Source organism: Phyllostomus hastatus, unplaced genomic scaffold, assembly GCF_019186645.2.
Source record: "Phyllostomus hastatus isolate PE091 unplaced genomic scaffold, TTU_PhHast_1.1 phas_scaffold_78, whole genome shotgun sequence".
Taxonomy (NCBI): Eukaryota; Metazoa; Chordata; class Mammalia; order Chiroptera; family Phyllostomidae; genus Phyllostomus; species Phyllostomus hastatus.
The window spans coordinates 86,963,594-86,982,650 of NW_025334041.1; the positions used below are offsets into that span (position 1 = coordinate 86,963,594).

At 35.7% G+C, this 19,057-nt stretch overlaps 1 protein-coding gene across 4 annotated transcripts in view; it reads right to left on the reverse strand.

The window, feature by feature from the left end:
• The window catches only part of EXOC6B (exocyst complex component 6B), a 556,350-nt gene that overhangs the window by 342,255 nt on the left and 195,038 nt on the right, over positions 1-19,057 (reverse strand). The gene's annotated exons all lie outside the window — the stretch shown is intronic.

The following is a 19,057-nucleotide window of genomic DNA, read 5'->3' on the forward strand; positions in this document are numbered from 1 at the left end:
GATACAAAGTGTCATTTTCCAGGGTCAACAACAGAAATACTAAACCAGACAGTATTAGAGCTGGAGGTGATCTTAGTCACTACTCAGGAAACTGAGGCAAGAAGACAAAAGAATTCAGGTGGGGTCAAGTTAGTAGTAAATCAAAATCTGGAAGTGTGACCTTCTAAATTCCACATCCATGATCTCTCCGCAATGCCAAGAGTCCCTCAAAGCATGGCAACCTGTTTCCCAAAAAGGGGTGATGGGTTTTGTGATCAAATAAATGGGAAACACTGCATATCACATAGCCTTCTTGTAGATACATAGAGCTTATTAACAAATTCAACACTGGGATAAGTCCATTTTAAGAAAATTCTTTAATTTGATTTAACTCAGAAAGTTCCAAAAGTATTTCACAATGGAACTTTCCCTTAAAAAAAAATACTTAGTATTATCCTAAAATACAAAGCTTGAGAAATGTGACTTCTCAGAATATATATTTCTTAATAAGTATATGATATTTCTCTCAGTGACAGGAGAAAATCAGTTTCCAAATATTCTGAATGAGATTAAGGAATTCAAGACAAATATTAAGTATAAGATGTTAGTCCAGACACTGGTTAAATGAGACAATTATAATAAGACAGAGAAAAACTTAAACTATGTGAGCTAGTTTCTGCCAAGAAAATGAAAAGAATCTACATTCCAGAGATTTTAATCAATGGACAAACTTGTTTCTCTACATAGTACTCATTGAGACTTTTCTTTGACTTACATAAAATACGTGGCTTTGGGAACAAACTGAGGTAGAAAAGGCATTCAAAAAACATTTAATTTAGGTTTGCACATTAGACACATATATCCTTCAAGCATTAGAAACCCCAAATTAGATGCAATGTTCTTTCTTTTCCTCTCACAAGTAACAAGTTCTTCCCTATTACTTCTAAAGCAAAACAAAAAGGGATCAAACTCTGGGGAGGCACAAACAGAGAACTTCCTAAAGCTTCCATATTTAAAAAATCTGACCCTTAACTCCATTCTCTCTCTCTCTACAACATTACCAAAAGCTTTCATGAGTTGGTCATATTCTATTGAATCCCAAGGTAATGAATTTTCTTTCACAGTCAATAAAATAGTGCCAGCATATCAAAAGCAATCAACAGAAGCCACATTTAAAACACTTCCATTTAAATTTGAAATGATACAAATCTAAAAGTGTCCTATGGAAGTAATTTTAGCTCTCCTATGACTTGCTCTTTTTAAGCGATATATTGTCTGGTTTTCCCATCAATTTGGAGGAATGCAAATTAAGATAGCAAACCCTATGTAAGAAGTTAAAGCATTTCAAGTAGTATTCCAAAGCTCCATCAGAAACCTGGGGTCTCTGTTAGAATTATCAAGGCTTTTCCAGTGCGTAAGAAGCAGTCAGGGCAACTCTGCCAAGCAAGAACTGGCCAAGTTAGAAACACTGAATCTCAGGTAGAACAATAAAATACTCAGATGTTATCCGTTATGGCTGCAAATGAAAATTACCACCTATTGAGAATGTTATGGGACTGGCAAGAAGCGGAGAAGAGTAAATATGGATATAAACATATAAATATATATAATATATGGGGTCTGTCTGGAAAAAGTCTAGCCATTGTTAATATGAGAACGGCTTCCATAACATCGATGTAACCTTGCAGCCAAAGAGAGCAGACTGAAATGCACATATGTGAACAATGATGACTTCACTGTACTAGTCAGTGGGAGTGGCAGACACCATGACTGAGCATGTGTACTGTGTGGCCTTTGCATTCAAAATGACTGAGTGAGTGAAGCAACCAATCAGAATCAAATTTCGCGTTAACCTTGAACATTCATCCACTGAAGCTATCTGGATGATTCAGAAGGCCACAGCTATGGGCAACTGGTGATTGGCAGCTTCATCATGACAACATACCCACTCATGTATCACATCTTGTGCAGAGATTTTTGGCAAAACATCAAATCACCTAGGTGACTCAGCCCCACTAGAGCCCAGATTTGGCACCCTGCAACATCTGGCTTTTCTGAAAACTGCAATCACCTTTAAAAGGGAAGAGATTTCAGATCATCCATGAGATTCAGGAAAATATGAAGAGGAGGCTGATAGTGACTAGGAGATCTGTGTGAGGTCCCAAGGTGCCTACTTGGAAGGGGACTGAGATATCATTGTCCTATGTATAGTGTTTTTGTATCTTGTATCTTCTTCAATAAATGTTTCTATTTTTCATAGTACATGGCTGGATACCTTTTGGACAGACCTTGTATATTAAAATAAAAAGCCCAAAAGAGGAAAAAAATAAAACAGTAAACACCCTTCAGAGCTCTCTTCCAACAGACTAAGCTATATCGCCAGGACTGTTTATTCTGTCCCTCCAGAGACAACCTTTATAATCATGGGCCACAGAAGCAGCTGCCCGATTTCTGCCACCTGGGTCGAAGTGGAGGCAGGGGATATGAAGCATACACATACCAGTTAGATCTTAGAAAGCATTTAGGCATTTTCTTTTTCTTAGTTGTTCATTATCTTTGTGCCTAAGTTTTACAATTAACCACTTCTTCCTCAAGGTTCCCTCATATATATTCCTCTCTGCTTTCCTAGTATACAGAAATTAAGCAAGCTTTACTCCTCACTCCCTCTTCTCTTATCACTCTCCCAGGATCAAGTAGCACATCTCCAGCTTCCTGTTACTACTGTGTGCTCTACCATCGCCTCAGTTCCAAAGTACCTAAAACAGAACTCACCACCTTCTCATCATAAATCCCCTGCATACTGCGGCCAGAGTCTTCTTAAACTACATCATTCATCTCACCAATTAGGCACAAGGAAACTGGGAACATTTTTTAAACAAGTACAAATCCAAACTCCATAATCTGTCACCGGGACTCTACCATAACAAAGGCTGAACCGAGTTTTCCAGTATACTTAACCAGCGGTCTCTAACATGAACTTCCCACTTGAATCAGACTCTGCCTCCTAATAGACCAGGTACATTTCCACATCTGTAGCTCTTCTAAATGACCTCTTCCTGCTTGAATCTAAACCTTTCATTCAAAAGCCAACCAAAATTCTTCTGTCTTGCGAAAGCCACCTCTCGCTGCCCTAATCCATGATGTTTTCTCTCTGTATCCCTATTTCAGTCAAACATACACTGAATGTCTGCTTGGTACCGGGCACCGTGCTGCACACAGGGAATGCGAAGAAAAGCATGGAGTCTCTGAGTCATGAACCTCACATCAAACTATTGGGGAAAGCAGATCAGAAAATAAGTGGCTGAAATTCCATGCCATAAATATAATAATAGAAATAATACAGAGGGCAATAGTTGAACAAAGGAGAAAGTGATCAGATTTGCTGGGAGGTGTTTAAACCAGGAAAGGTTTCACAGAGAAACAGGTAGCATGCTTTTAAAAGATAAATATAATTTTTCCAAAGGGAAATAAGAAAAAGGGTAACTAACCATTCCAGAAGATAGAAACAGCATGAGAAAGACCATGTGTGAAATAACACTATCCACCCAAGGAACAGGTAATTCTGTATAGGAACATAGTTTACAAAGCATGAACAACAGATAAAGATGTCATACAAGGCAGTTTCAATGTTAGCCAGTAGGCAGAGGAGAAACAATGAAGGAATATAAGCAAGGGAATGACAGGATCAGCTTTACCATTTGGGCACATTTTCTAGGATCACAGGAGTGGTCAGCTGGGAGAAGACAGAGACTAGAAACAAAAAAACAATATCGATCACTATAACAGTGCAATATCAACGATGAGGACTTCAATTAAGATACAGCTGATATATAAGAGGAAAAGGCACCAGAATTTACTAATTTGAATATAGTACATAGAAGACAGGAAGGAAATAAGAACTCTAAGTATTCTGCCCTTGATGACTAGATGGTGGGATTATTCCAAAGAGTGGGAATCATAGAAACAATAAGTTGAGAGCAGAACAGAGGAGATGGAGAAGAGCTCAGTAAATCTGTCACGTACTAACGTAGACAAATGACGGTACCACACTTCAGTATGTAACTCTTCTCTCTGAGAACAGAAAAGCACTTCACCATTCTTAGAATCCCCAAAGCCTTGCTACACTGACACATATACACTCAATTTAGATAAATGGTTACTATATAAAAGCAATAGATAACAAAATAAATCTATATGAGAATGAGATCTAGCCCAGTAAAAGAGAGGGGATCTGCAAAAGACAGGATTTGGATGTTCTCCTACCTATTAGAAGAGGAATAAAACCCACAAAATCCATAAGAATTACCTAATCTGGATTATTAACCTAAAAATATTGCTATTAACACTTCACAACTGTCGAAGAATGTCTGAGACTATATATATATATATATATATATATATATATATATATATATATATATATACACACATACACATACAGTACACATACATACAGGGTCCGGCAAAAGTAATGCTGCTGAGTGTAGTTGGTAAAGTAATAATATGGGTGTAATAATTTATAGTTTTAATTTGAACATTTTGCCTAAAATATCATATGGTGTGATATTGGGTGTGATATTGTTGTTACAGAATTACATGCTTATGATTTTGTAATAAAAGATTTCGTAATAAAAGGGGCATTATTTGTGCCAGAATATATATATATATATTTAATTGTGAAATACAACTTCCAAAGGTGCCTAACAATAAGATTCAGAGTTTAAATTCTGTGAATCAAAAACTGAAGGCTCCTGTTTTTATCAACCCAATACTGACCTCTAGTGGGCTAAAGGAATATATACAAATGACCTTTAGAATCAGAAACTAATTGAGAAGGGTTGGAGGCCTGACATAATTACACAGACTTTAATAACAGGGTGCTCTAGCAAAACAAACAAACAAACAAAAACTTCTTGGAGTAAGACAAGTCTCCAAGTCTAAGCTTGGGCAGTTTCTTCACTTCTCTAACATTCCCATCTATTAAAAAAAAAAAACATTAAAGTTAATAAAATGTACCTTAGCACTGCAACATGGGTTAAATGAGATAATATAAGTAAAGCGACTTGAAAAGAAAAGTAAAACAAAAAAATACTAAAAATGTTAAGCTCCACCTGCTTTCCTTTGAAATTGGGATAGAAATCTGTTTACTTTCTACAATGGAAGCATCTGAGATAAAGGAAATACTTAGATGCATAAACATTACTGGCATCTAATACCACTACACATTGCCATTCAATTTTGCATTTGTACTACATCCCAAGCATTCGATATCTATACTAGACTCCTTTTGTGCTCCACTTCAGATCCTCTCAGCCTCAGCTGTTATTCCAGCTAGAGCATAGGTAACCCACTCTGCGCAGCCTTGGAAGTGTCCGTAATGTAACCTGAAACCAGCTCTAACGCTCCAAGCCTCAAGCTCCCTTCCCTGGGGCTTTGCTGTTAATACCACAATGTAGAATCCCAAAGAACCACTTAGCACTCATGATCCTCAACACAGAAGTGAGGCAACCATCGACCAAAGAAGTGACAGATAAAATGCCCTGTGTCCCTCCCCTAGTCAATTCCATCTGGCTTCTCGGCAGGTACCAGGAATTAAGGAACCAACTATCCTAGCAATGTACTGACTCCACAAACCTCTCTTTTCCTGACCCTTAAACCCCTGTTCCATAGATTATATGCTTGAACAGACCACTTCACCTCTCAACCCCTCGGGTTCCCTCAGGGAAATGAAAGCTAAAAACACATCCTGGGCAACAAAACAGTGAAGCAGGACTATGCCCACTGTTTTGCGTCGGAATCCCCCAAGGATAACTGAAAATAACTGGCAAAACCAACAGATGATGACTCCACAGTTGCCTCTCCAAATCTCACCAACTGTAAGAACTACAAAGGAGCTGCAATTTCAAAACAAGGGTCCCTCACACTTTACCAGCACTATCTCTGGCAGCTAACATTCTTTGCTCCAATATTAGACTCAAACAAAATGAAAACAAAACAAGGAGAGTGATTCAAGACAAAGGAAAACATCAAGATCATATAAAACAATGTTTGCATATTAGTATACACAGGATGTGTACCTAGGTGTACTTTGTAAGATATTTTAAAAGAAGAATAAACAGACACAAACAGTCTATCATACACCTAATCAGGTTCCAAAGAATTTCCATCAGTCAGATGAGAAATCTAAGATTGTGATACTGCTAGAACTTTTTTTTAATAATTCAGGAAGGTTGCCCTATATATCTATTAAAATTATAACTGAGATCTTGAGTCCTCTGGAAGTCTTCAGTTCATTTTTAAACCTGTATTTCATTGGGTGAAAAGTCTTTGCACTAACAAAATTCACTACAGTAAGATGAACTAGATGTAGGTTATTATAATTTGTAGGAAGCAAGAGTAAAATTCTATAAAATTCTCATGAATTAGGATAATCCCAGTCTCTTTAAAAATACTATCTTATTCCTTTGTCAAAATACAGACACACCACAAATACACAAGTATATTGCAGTTGTAGTTAGTTGGAAAGTGAATTAGAAAATAACATGAAGAAAAAGAACTTATCGAAGTCTTCACTCAGTAATAATCAGTTATTTTGGCGAATGACAACCCAGTCTATTTTCTGTGTGTATACAGATTTCTCTTTTAGCTTCTCTGTATTTTCTGTTTATCTGCAATTGGCATTTATTATTGGTATGCCAGGAAGAATGACACTGAATAAAAATTTGTGATATTTTTGCACAGAAATATTATACACATATCTTTCCTGACAAATAAAACATTTATAACATTGTATTTCCAACAACAAATGTTTATTTATACAGTCTAACATGGAACATCTATATTACTCCCAATATTTTGCTATTTAATAATAAGGCAAAGATAATCTCCAGAGGTAAAATTTTGCGCATGTCTTTGTTTTACTAGAGGAATTCCTACAATAGAAAATTTAGATAAAATGGTAAAAGTTGCAAAATCAATAAAACACTGACAAACTGCCCTGCAGAAAAGCTGTGTCACTTCACAGTGGCACATAAAAGTGTATGAATGCTTATTTCTCAGCCCCTAAGTATCACTAGGCACTATTTCTCTTTACCATTGAATGTAAAGGTTTCTAAACATGGCAGAAAGGCAAGAAACAATAATATAACATATAATGAGATCTAGCTATATAAAAAACTAAAAATATCCCACTCTACAACTATGTTGATATTATTTATTTTCATCTAGTACTTCTATAGTGTCCTTTATTCCACATTAAATTTATTAACCCTTCTACAAATTACCTGGAATGGTTTGAGCCTGAAAATCACTTCCTCAAACAGTTCCTTATCCCAACTCAACCTTTTAGAATAATTTGTCTTTCCCAATTGTTTCTTTTAAATGTCTGCCAAATGAATATAAGCTCATAGTTTTATAAATCTAATAATACTGAAATTATTTTAATGAGAAAGACAGTAGACCCCTTCTTAGGCCTTTACCCACCCCCAATTCTGCTCTGTAGAGTTACTATTTTTACATCCACACTTCTAAATAATACCCCTACTTTATGGTAAAAACATTGCTCACTTAAAAATCTACACCCCTTATGCTAGTGTTTCTTCAACTATCTTCCCAAGATACTTTTTTAGAAAGTCTCCTACTATGATTGCATATTAATAATTTTTAGTTCTATTAGATTTGATTTACATATTTCAAAGTTAGTAAGTCTACAAAAATTGATGACTATTGTGTCCTCTTTTTTATTGTATCTTGATGTATCAAAATGTGCTTTCACAATTACTAATATATTTAATCCTCTTGGTTTCCTCTAATAATTTTTTATTTTATTTTTTATTGTTGTTCAAGTACAGTTGTCTCCATTTTCCCCCCAGCCATCCCCACCTCCCACCCTTGATCCTACCCCACTTTGGCTTTGTCCACATGTCCTTTATAGATGTTCCTGATGACCCTTCTGCCTTTTCCCCCCAGTATCCCCTCCCACCTCTCCTCTGATTATTGTCAGTTTGTTCTTAATTTCAATAACTCTGGATATATTCTGCTTGCTTGTTTGTTTTGTTGATTAGGTTCCACTTATAGGTGAGATCATATGGTATTTGTCTTTCACCACCTGGCTTATTTCACTTAGCATAATACTCTCTAGTTCCATCCATGCTGTCATGAAGGGTAGGAGTTCCTTCTTTCTTTCTGCTGTGTAGTATTCCATTGTGTAAATGTACCACAGTTTTTTGATCCACTCATTTACTGTTGGTCATGTAGGTTGCTTCCAGAACTTGGCTATTGTAAATTGTGCTGCTATTAATATTGGGGTGCATAGTTTCTTTGGATTGGTGTTTCAGGGTTCTTAGGGTATAATCCCAGTGGTGGAAATGCCAGGTCAAAAGGCAGTTCCATTTTTCATTTTCTGAGAAAATTCCAAGCTATTTTCCACAGTAATGCTGGCCTCTTAAAAAGAGTTTAGGAGTGTTCATTCCTCTTCAATTTTTTAAGAGTTGAAGAAGGATTAATTTAATTTTTCTCAAAATGATGGAAGAATTCACTAGTAAAATCATCTGATCTTGGGCTTTTTTTTGGTTGGGAGGTTTTTAATTACTGTCTCAATCTCCTTATTAGTCTGTATGAATAAATGAATGAATGAACGGTATCAGAAATAAAAAATAGTTGAACAAACAAAAAAGAAGGAAAGAAAGGTTGTTTTTTTACTACAGAGTAATCAAGTCTCATAAAGTGGCATTCAGACCTTACTGCCTATTTATTTAATAGGTAGATGCTTAAGAAAAGAGAGACAAATGCATGTGGTCCATCCTTTTTTAACCTTGAGTTGTCACACAGATTTTAAACTATTATAAACATTATTACATACTCTAAAATACCTGAAAGGCCAATGTCCACCATGTTAACCATATTTCAAAAATTTCTTAGTCATTTTCAAATATATTTTTTTTTAAACACAAGCTACCTAAAGATAGGAGGATTGTGGTAGGTTTTGCTGAAAGACTAGCACATTAATAGGTCACAAAAAATCATTTATGCATGATTCTAAGATAGGATGGCTCATGAAAAAAATAAAATTCAAGATAATCCTTAACACTATTTCTGACAATAGCTTAACTCTTCTCCACAAATTTGTACCACATTTCATGTTGAGTTTTATATTCTTTACCATTGTCAATCTCTATGTGGTGATGAAAATGACCCAGAAATATAGGCAAAGTTGAGAGGAAAAATAACCAAGGATAGGTAGTAACTTCAGAGTGGACTCCTATAGGTGCTTAATATTTCATGTTTTAACCTAGTCTCCCAGAAGAGATAAACCTATACAAGCAATGCTTTCTCCAAGGTTCATCCATCGTACAGAAATAGTTATGATTTTATCTATTGGTTCATGTCAATATTTCAGCCAAACCAATAGTTTCAACGAGAAATATGATTATCAACAAAGACTCTAATTTAACATCTGACTTCAATCCTTTCATTATAACAAAGGATAATATTATACAAAAAACAAGACTTTTATGTAATCCCCTTATTTTTAGAAAACAACCACTAAAAATGAGGCAAAAAAGATTAGGCATATATTCACCTACTACATATATTCTGTGGTCAGGCTTAACAATTCACATAACTTTTAAATCACTCTTCTCATTCAACTTAACCTAAATGAGATGTAAAAAATGAATACCTAATAATGTATGTCTAGTACATGTAGCATAGTCATAGTATAGTCATAGCATATCACCAAACTAGATAATAAGCTATTATTCTCCATGCTCCTTTCATGTATGCTAGATAAAACAAGCTTAAGGAAAAATATCTTCTTTTAATATTCCACTTACAAAACTTATAATCAAAACCCAGTGAGAAAAACAAACACATAAGAAAGAACACGATGAAGAACAGTAGTGGTAGACAGTAAAATCAATAGCATCTTCAGACCTGTTCCTGAACAGCACAAATTATTCCATAATAATTATATTGACTTGACTTTTGGCAAAATTAAAATTTTAATAAATCAATAAATATCCATTGTCTTCCTTCTAGGAAACTAGATATCTTGCCTTTACCCGTAACTTTAAATTCTAAAATGCAGCCCTGGCTGGTGTGGTTCAGTGGACTGAGTGTCAACCAACGAACCAAAGGTTCACTGGATTGATTCCCAGTCAGGGCACATGCCTGGGTTGCAGGTCAGGTCCCCAGATGAGGTGTAAGCAAGAAGCAACCAATTGTTATATCTCTTACGCATCAGTGTATCTCCCCCTTTCTCCCTCCCCTCCACCCTCTGTAAAAATAAATAAAATATATTTTTTCAAAAAAGCAGCAGAGGATATATCCATCTGTCCAAAATGTCTCAGGTACAAATCAGTTCACCTAGGACAAATATTGTTACTATGTATCTTCAAACTCTGACAATTATATTTGTTTGAATGCAGGTGAGTGAAGGAGAGGAGTTGAGAGGTAGGAAATAGGAGGAGAAAAATAATGGTAGGTAAGTTTTTTAAAAATCAGGTACCACTAATAATGGACTCCAAAGGGCAAATGCTTCCTATTCTAACAACATTCTATTGATGATGCCTATCTACAATGCTTTCTTTCCAATGCACCATCAGGTTTTCTCTGTGCAGTAACTGACCATAAGAAAAGGAATCCAATTAGGCCCCAGTTTGGTCCTGCCTGTCAGGAAAAATTTCTTTTCTTATGGATTTCCTCACAAGGAAGCTAAAATGAAAAGGAACTGTTATGACAAAACAATGAAACAGTGCTATTAGAAAAAGTCCTGGACGGAGAGCCATGAGATGTGACTTGTGGTTCTAACTGCTACTAATGAGGTACGTGTGCTTGTATGATTCTAGTTTGTTAAGGGAAATTCCAACTTTAAAATTGTACAGGTATATTATTCCAACCTCTGAAACAACATTAATTCCGGAAAGAAAATAGAGATAGAAAGAGAATAAACCATTATCAGACTTTATGAATAAAGAAGAAATAAATTGATCACTTTTTTCAGTACTATAACTTTTCCTGACAAGATACATGACACAAAACCAGTAACTGTGATAATTAATATCTACCCCATCGGAATTAAAATAGTAACTATGGTTCCAAGTAAACAGCAAATTTCTTTTCTCCCTTCCATCTACTTCCACAAAGTTTACAAAGTACCTTGGGTTTTAAATGCTATCAAAATGGAAAATATTCAACAGCACTTAGGCAATGACCCAGGAAAAAAATCAGAACTATTCTTCTGTTAAACAAGTAAGTTTTAAATTTTGGAAGGGAGGGGGATATTAAGGTATATCCTGTATTTTCTTTCTGTCCAAGTGATCCACTGAGAAATACTGTCTGCCTAAAAGTTAGTCTCCCCCTAGCCAAAATGGGAGCAGTCTGAAAACAAGTTCCTGTAAGTGCTCGCACTAAGTCACTAGAACTACTTCCTCGTTCTCATGTTTTTGCACCATGAAAATGATAAAACAGATCCAACATAATTTGCTTGACTGAAAATGTATTGAATGAAAAAAATGATGTGTGAGAAAGCCATACTGGATTTAAACATTCTGTTTCAAATAAAGGCTTCTATAAGAAGTCCAATGAAGAGAAGAAATTTAAAAACCACATCAAAAGAGGGGCAATACTCCAAACTGCCCTCTAAAGAGAGGAGAATGATGAAGGAAGTCAATTTTCAGCAGAGGAAACCCATACCTTTAGTGTGGTTTACTAGGAAAGCCAGGGTATGCTTCTCCAACCCTGTAAATTACCTTGACTTCAGGGCATGATCTTAGGACTGCACTAAAGTTACTGGATATAAGTCACTGGCTATGTAGAATGCTAATGAGACCAAGCAAGGAACAGGAATCCAAATGCATGTAAACAGCACCTCATAGAGAAAAGCTCCATGCAAGGAAAAACTTGATTATGGTCCTACTAAAATTCATACATTGTATAAACCACTGGAAACAAAGCAAATCTAGAAAAATAATATAGATAACATTGTCATTTATAAACCTACATTAAAAAGTTATACAAACACTTAGGTCATTCTAACACAAAGAGTATCTAAAGAAAAGCTACCAAAAGAGCCAACCAATACAGAACAGGAATATTTATTAGAAAATTACTTAAGTTATTATACTGTGCTTGATTCACACCCTCTAGAAGTCACAAAAATAACAAAGAAAAAAGTGCAAAAATTGAGGATTACAAAACTTAGCTTCAGCTACTTTGAGAAGTTTTCATGAAAGTGTCAAAAGTTTTAAACAAACCATTCTCTTCATTTTATGTGAACACACCAAGCACTGTAACTGGCACAGAGTACACATTTGAAAAACGACACTTTCTTCCTTCTATACTCTAATACTTCTTTATTTTATCAATGGTTTCCTACCAACATAGAAGATATGTTTTTCATGAACCACATTAGTTGGGTAAGAAGAACATCAGAACAAGGAGAATATATCTCTCTTAAGAAGTACCATAGGAGACTTCCAGTCAAGATGGCAGTGTAGGCAGACATGGCTCACCTCTTTGCACAACCACATCAAAATCAGAACTAAAATATACAACAACCATCACTCAAAACTGTCAGAAATCAAGTTGAATAGAAGTCTGACAACTATGCAATTAAAGAAACCACATCCATCTAGACTGATGGGGAGGGTGCGGATGCAGTCTGGTTTTAATGAGGGAAGCTGGTCCCACATGGCCTGGCACCCAGAGGGGTGCCAGGAGGCAAAGAGAACAGGCAAGAAATTGGAAATCTACTTGAAAAAGTAATGAATAAAAATTATCTAATTTGGTGAGGAAAAACACATGCAAATCCAGGAAGCACAAAGAGTCCAAAAATAAGATGAAGGCAAAGAGGCCCATTGCAAGACACATCATAATGAAAATGCATTAAGGTTAAAGATATAAAGAGAAAATCTTAAAATCAGCAAGAGAAAAGAAGTTAGTTACCTACAGGAGAGTTCTCTTAAGACCGTCAGCTGATTTTTCAAAAGAAACTTCACAGGCAAGAAGGGATTGGCAAGAAATATTCAAAGTCATGAAAAGCACGGACCTATAGCCAAGATTACTCTAACCAGCAGAGACATCATTTAGAATCAAAGGGCAGATAAAGAGCTTCCCAGACAAGAAAAAAGTACAGGAGTTCATCATCACCAAATCATTATTATATGAAATGTTAAAGGGAATTATTTAGGAAAAAGAAAATCAAAACTATGAAATTTAAAATGACAGTAAATACGTAACTATCAACAACTGAATCTAAAAAACAAACTAAGGAAACAAGAAGAACAGAGACAGAATCATGGATACAGAGGTGGTTCTGATTGTTTCCAGAAGGGAGTATGGTGTGGGGGAATGGGTGAAGAGGTGAGGAGATTAAGAAGTACAAATAGGTAGTTACAGAATAGCCATGGGGATATAAAGTACAGGATAGGAAATGGAGCAGCCAAAGAACTTACACACATGACCCATGGACATGAACAATGGTGGGGGGATTGGCTGAGGGATGAAGGGTGCTGAGTAGAGGGGGACAAAGTAGGGAAAATCAGGATAACTGTAATGGCATAATCAATAAAATATAATTTAAAAATAATAGAATTTTTAGAAAAAGAAGTACCATAGGAAAAGTAACAGCACAGTAGCAATTTAGGCAGCATATGAAAGACTAAACATAACAACCATTATCTAGCTCATAAAAATAAATTAAAAGGCTAAACCCAATTTCCCACAAAATTAAGTGTTGATGAACCACAGTAGACAGGAAAAGTGTTATGAAAAAAGAGAACATATCTCTACTACCTACTCCTATTAAAAAAGTGCCACAGAAAAGAGGATAGCAATAATTACAATTTAGCTAAACTATGCAAGACCAAACATTATACATATGATCTAGTCTATGAAATTAAACAAAAAGGCTGATACAAATGTTACATAAAAACTGAGTAGTAAACTGTAAGATATAATCTCAATGATATTATTAAAATTTCCATTTAGACTGTCTACCTACAAATGCGATTTTAAATACCTCAGTCTTATCCACAAAGAAACTGGTGATGCTTTTTAGTTTAATGCTGTTTTGTGATGATCACTGCAAGCTGATTTCCTATGAAACAGAGTTAAAAGAGAGTTATGGTTAACTCTGTGGTCTCACTAGTTACTGCATATTTTGTGTTATGATGTTTTATGAGTCTTTTTAATGGACTGAGACACAATTTTAAGACACCATTTTACAATATCCTTTTGAATGGAATCATATTTTTTGAAACAATATTACAAAAAGCAGGCTTTTGTAAGAGGTAAAAGAGAACAAAGTTAATAAAAAATGACAGTAAGCATGGCTCAGGGCCAAAGGCCCATTTGAAACTTATAAAATCTCCCCCAGATCAGATGGACATGTGTTCTCTTATTGTGAGGTGTGAAACTACACACTCACACAAGCTTCTGCTTCCAGTTTTAACTTAAAAGCCAGGTGTTTTTCAAGATATTAAAGGTTCCTATGCATCCTGCTAATAAAATTCAATTTTGTTATCACAGTAGGTATCTAGTCCAGTAAGGGTGACCAAGTTTAAATTCATAAAATGTGTAAGGTAGACAATCTGTAAATAATTTTGAATCTAGAAAAATCATTATATAGCAAGTAAGAGAGAATGTGAATGTATACTAATAGTTAATGAGATCAAAAAATAAGAAATTATACAACATAAATGTGAAGAAATATTGTTGAAATTTTTTTTAAGAAACATATCTTTAAGGAACATTTCATTACATGGAGAAATACTCAGTACATCATGCTTTAAAAAATCAAGATAGCCCTGACTGGTGTGGCTCAGTGGGTTGAACTGCAAACCAAAAGGTCACCCATTCAACTCTTGGTCAGGGCACATGCCTGGACTGCAGGCCAGGCCCCCAGTTGGTGGCATGCAAGAAGCAACCCACTTAGATAGATGTTTCTCTCATACATCAATGTTTCTCCCTCCCTTTTCCCCACCCTTCCCCTCACTCCAACAATTCAAACCATTAAAAAATAAAATATATTTATATATGATCAAAATTTTATAAAATAGATGTAGATACAAGTGACTATAAAGGGATACCCACTTCAGGCAATGGTGAACTAGACAATTTAGAAAAGAAAACCTGGACAAAATGTAAAAACCATCAACTTTAAGATTCAGAGAACTAACAAAATGGTGAAAACATGTTAAGCCAGGATCCAGGAAAGGGAAGTGGCCTGCGGAAGAAATAACAATATTTTTAGCCATTCCTCCTTTGAGGGCATTTAGGACACCATGCTGGCTAAATGGCACTTTTTATAATGCCAAGTGATTAGAAAAGAAAAATATGTTAAGCTCAGTCAGGGAGGAATGGCCGTGGTATGCCCTTCAGTATGAGTTAGAACCTTGACTAGCTGTACCCTATGAAAAGGTTAAACCAGGGTTAGACAGGCCCCTTACAGAAACTCCTACTAAGCATCAAACTGGATTAAAGTGATTCCCAAAGTACTATTGTTCCCCCAACCACCCTAGAATAATACTGTTTACTGGTATCTGGTAAAAGAAAACTTAACTCCTTTTGAGAAAGGATACTATCATCCTAAACTTTAAATTGTTTCCACAAACAATTGTGGAAGTATAATGACCAGCGCACAATTAAAAGTAATCAAATACAATAAAAGATAATGGAAATAAAAAACAATGGAGGGAGATGAAAAAATTACATCCAAGTTCTAAAATTTGTAATTAGATACAGATTTAAAAGAGTCAAAGCAGGGCATCACTACAAACCCAAAAGACATTTTAAAAAATTAGGGAATATTATGAATAATTTTATGTGTACATATGCAACAACTTAGATAGAATAGATGAATTCCTTGAAATACATAAACTACTAAAGCTCACTCAAGGAGAAATAGATAACTGGAATAGTCCTATATATACTAGAGAAATGAAACATATAGATAAAAAAATCTGAAAACAAATAAATCTGTAGGCAAAGATGGTTTGTTTATAAATTCAATCAAACATTTGAAGAATACATTTTTAAAAAGCCTGCAGATATCAGGCTTCTCAATAATAATAGATGGCAAAAGACAACAGGGTGGGAAAGAAAGTTTAGGAAGGACCTGTTATGAAGATAATATAAAAAGTCAAGATGGTTTCAGTTCTTGTGTAAAGAAGTGTAAAGAGCTTAGAAGTTGTCACTCCTGTCCTCACAAGAAAATAACCTTAAAAAAACTAGAAAACCAATTAAATTTTCTTAGATCCATAGAACACTGAAGTTATCATGCAAATTACCACCCCCAAAATGAGAGAGATACATGATCACAAAGAATCACAACTTACCAGACAAAGAGGTCCCGGGAGCCTGTCCAGTACTGGTGGGAAAACTTAAATGAGAAGTGAATTGCTGGAGGCTAAGTTTGGACTAGCCTGAGAGTTGTAACTCCTGGGTGTCCAGTGTCAGGGAGCCCCTACATTTCCATAAGTTTTACCTCTTGGAGCCTTCCAAGGTTCTCATAGAGAAAAGCCAGGAAAAATCCCCTCATGTTTTCAGCAGGGGAAATGGAAATGTAGCCATTTTGAAATACGCTCCCTCTAGCCTTCCTGAAGGATATCAACCAATTCAAAAACAATAAACAACCAGAAATGCCAGAAAATCAAATTGCATGGAATTCTGATAACCAAGGAGTTAAATAAACATTCACTCAGACGGGTAGAAGAGGCAGAGACAGGAGACGAGCAGCAGATCAGAGGGGATGCACAGCAAGGTGGAGGACCATTGGGCAAGGCAGGGCTGGCTGAAAGGGAAACTAAAGATTCAAAACTAACTATAAATACAGAGGGGGAGGGGTTTGCAACAGCAAGAAAACTCCCAGTCTCACAGGAGAGTTCATTGGAATGTAGGGCTAGAGCGGAGCAAATGATCAGCACTGTTCCCTCTCTAACCCCTCCCCCAGAGACAGAGCCACAGTAAAGAGGGTTGCCCCATTCGAGTGAATACCTAAGGCTCCGCCCCCTTACAACTTAACAGGTGCATGGAGACAAAGAAATATGGCCCAAATGAAAGAACAGATCAAAAATCCAGAAAAAGAGCTAAGCGACAAGGAGATAGACAACCTATCTGATGCAGAGTTCAAAACACCGGTAATCAGGATGCTCACAGAATTGATTGAGTTCAGTCTCAAAATGAAGGAAGAAATGAAGGCTACACAAAGTGAAATAAAGCAAAATATATGGGGAATCAACAGTGAAGGGAAGGAAACCAGGACTCAAATCAACAATTTGGAACAAAAGGAAGAAATAAGCATCCAACTAGAACAGAATGAAGAAAACAAGAATTCAAAAAAATGAGGAGAGGCTTAGGAGCCTATGGGACAACTTTAAATATTCCAACATCCAAATCATAGGAGTGCCAGAAGGAGAGGAAGAAGACCAAGAAATTGAGAACTTATTTGAACAAATAGTGATGGAAAACTTCCCCAATCTGGTGAACGAAATAGACTTCCAGAAAGTCTAGGAAGCTCAGAGAGTCCCAGAGAAATTGCAGCCAAGGAGGGAAACACCAAGGCACATCATTATTAAGTTACCCAAAGATTAAAGATAAGGACAGATTCTTAAAAGCAGCAAGTGAAAAGGAGATAGTTAACTACAAAGGAGTTCCCATAAGACTGTCCACTGATTTCTCAAAAGAAACCTTACAGGCAAGAAGGGGCTGGAAAGAAGTATTCCAAGTCATGAAAGGCAAGGACTTAAATCCAAGATTATTCTATTCAGCAAAGCTATCTTTTAGAATGGAAGGGCAGATAAAGTGCTTCCCAGATAAGGTCAAGTTCAAGGAGTTCATCATCACCAAGCCCTTATTATATGAAATGTTAAAGGGACTTATCTAAGAAATAGAAAAAGATCAAAAACTATGAACAGTAAAGTGACGACAAACTCATAACTATCAAAAACTGAACCTAAAAAACAAAAACTAAAACTAAGCAACTAGAACAAGAAGAGAACCCAAGAAATGGAGATCACACAGAGGGTTTTCAGTGGGGAGGGGAGGGGAAGAATTGGGGACGGGATGATGCAGGGAATATGCACACTTGGTAGGCATAGAACAGATGGGGGTAGTTTAAGAATAGGATAGAAAACACAGAAGTCAAAGAACTTATATGTACAACCCATGGACATGAACTAAGGTGGGGAATGCTGGAGGACAGGGGTGCAGGGCAGAGGTGGGATAAAGGGGAGAAAAAAATTGGGAAAACTATAATAGCATAATCAATAAAATATACTTTAAAATATATAAATAAATAAAATGAATGAATGAATAAGTGAATAAAAAGCAGTAACTAGGGAAGACTAGGAGGACAACACAAAGACAACGGGTTAAACAAACACTCACACTTGAGCAAACTGAAGCCTCTTGACAAACCACAGTTACAGAACACATTAAACAGAGCCTAACTCCTACCCAGATACACATACACACTCACATTAAAATCCTATTTAGCTAAGATCCTATTATCTTATGTCACATCTGCTACAGAAAGGATGGAATAAATAGGTATAAGGTTTCCCTTTGGGATAATGAAGTATTTTGGGAAAAGACAGGCATGATGGTTGCACGACACAGTGAATGCTGTAATTGCCACTGAAATTGTTCACTTTAAAATGGTTAGTTTTAAGTTATCTGAATTTTACCTCAATAAAAATAAGATCGAAAAAATTTTATAATAATAATTAACATACTAGGTTATTACAACTAATGGAAAAGGGAAATGTATAACATCAGTGATCTAAGGGACCAGAGAGAAGAACTAGATTTCTCTATTATAAGATATCTGCCCTACCAGTAAACTGTTATAGTGTTATTTGAAAGCACAAATAGATTAATTATAAATATATATTCCAACTGCTAAAGCAGCAGTGAAAAATAAAGTACATTAGTTTTTGTACATTAGTACATTAAAGTACATAAAGTTTTTTAAATAAAGTACATTATTTCCTGAGAGAAGAGAGAAAATGAAATTATAAAATAATTAAAACCAAAGAAGGTATAAAACTACAAATGTGATAAATAGAAAAGTTACAAA